Genomic DNA, 1,584 nt, shown 5'->3' on the forward strand with positions numbered 1-1,584 from the left:
GCCACATTAATGTGACCACCTGTCAAAAGCCTCAATAAACACCTTTTGCAGCGCGTACTGCTGCAGGAAGAAAGTCAGTGAGATTCTGAAAGGTGCCTACAGGGATGTGGAGCCATGCAGACTGCAGTGCTGTGGCCAGCTGCGTTCAATTTCCCTGTTCAGGATCAGTGACGAGAACATCCCGATCTAGATGGTCCAACAGATTCTACATTGGGCTCAAATCCGATGAGTTTGGTGGCCTAGAGAGTACGGTAAACTCATCCTGGTGCTTTTCGAACCGCACAGACACCCTGCAACCTATGTGACACGTTGTAGTGTCCTGCTGGTAGATGCTATCCTTGCAAAGACAAACAAACTGGTTGAAGGTTGGACATAGTCCCCACGGATAGATGTATAATTATGTTGGTCCATTGTGCTTTCTAGAATGAAGAGATCACCCAGAGAATATAAAGATGGTATCTGTTCTTTCATGTCTGTGCTGGATGCACACGCATTGCCTGAACTCGGAACTTGGTAAGATTGTCTGCCGCGAGTAATGAGTGTAAGGGGCAGGGACACTACGCATGTAGTGTGTGGACATTCATTTGGGAATGTGAGTCTTACGGGGAGCGTGCAAGGGATAAATCCCTGCAGTCGCACTATTTCTGTGCTCTCGGTGGCTCAGGTGGATAGAGCGTCTGCCATGTAAGCGGAAAATCCCGGGTTCGATTCCCGGTCGGAGCAAACATTTTCAACTTTCCCCGTTGATGTATATCAACGCCTGACGACAGCTTACGGTATTGATTTAATGATCATTTCACCCAGAGAATTCCACGAAAAAATTACCCAGACCATAATCCTTCCTCCTCCGTCTGGACCCTTCCGAGGAATGTTGTAGGGCGTTTGCTTTCAGACTTTCACTTCCGACGGAGCATAAAATGTGATTCATCTGAAAAGATCACCTTTCGCCATTCATTGGACGTCCAGTTGTAGTATTTATATATCTACATGACTACTCTGCAATTCACATTTAAGTGCTTGGCAGAGGGTTCATCGAACCACAATCATACTATCTCTCTACTATTCCACTCCCGAACAGCGAGCGGGAAAAACGAACACCTAAACCTTTCTGTTCGAGCTCTGATTTCTCTTATTTTATTTTGATGATCATTCCTACCTATGTAGGTTGGGCTCAACAAAATATTTTCGCATTCGGAAGAGAAAGTTGGTGACTGAAATTTCGTAAAAAGGTCTCGCCGCGACGAGAAACGTCTATGCTGTAATGACTTCCATCCCAACTCGTGTATCATATCTGCCACACTCTCTCCCCTATAACGTGATAATACAAAACGAACTGCCCTTTTTTGCACCCTTTCGATGTCCTCCGTCAATTCCACCTGGTAAGGATCCCACACCGCGCAGCTATATTCTAACAGAGGACGAACGAGTGTAGTGTAAGCTGTCTCTTTAGTGGACTTGTTGCATCTTCTAAGTGTCCTGCCAATGAAACGCAACCTTTGGCTCGCCTTCCCGACAATATTATCTATGTGGTCCTTCCAACTGAAGTTGTTCGTAATTTTAACACCCAGGTACTTAGTTGAATTG

At 45.6% G+C, this 1,584-nt stretch overlaps 1 non-coding gene across 1 annotated transcript; it reads left to right on the top strand.

The window, feature by feature from the left end:
* Nucleotides 1-648: 648 nt before the first annotated feature.
* Nucleotides 649-723, top strand: Trnat-ugu (transfer RNA threonine (anticodon UGU)). The gene has a single exon. It is a non-coding gene; the product is annotated as a tRNA-Thr (tRNA).
* Nucleotides 724-1,584: the final 861 nt, after the last annotated feature.

Source organism: Schistocerca gregaria, chromosome 1, assembly GCF_023897955.1.
Source record: "Schistocerca gregaria isolate iqSchGreg1 chromosome 1, iqSchGreg1.2, whole genome shotgun sequence".
Classification (NCBI taxonomy): Eukaryota; Metazoa; Arthropoda; class Insecta; order Orthoptera; family Acrididae; genus Schistocerca; species Schistocerca gregaria.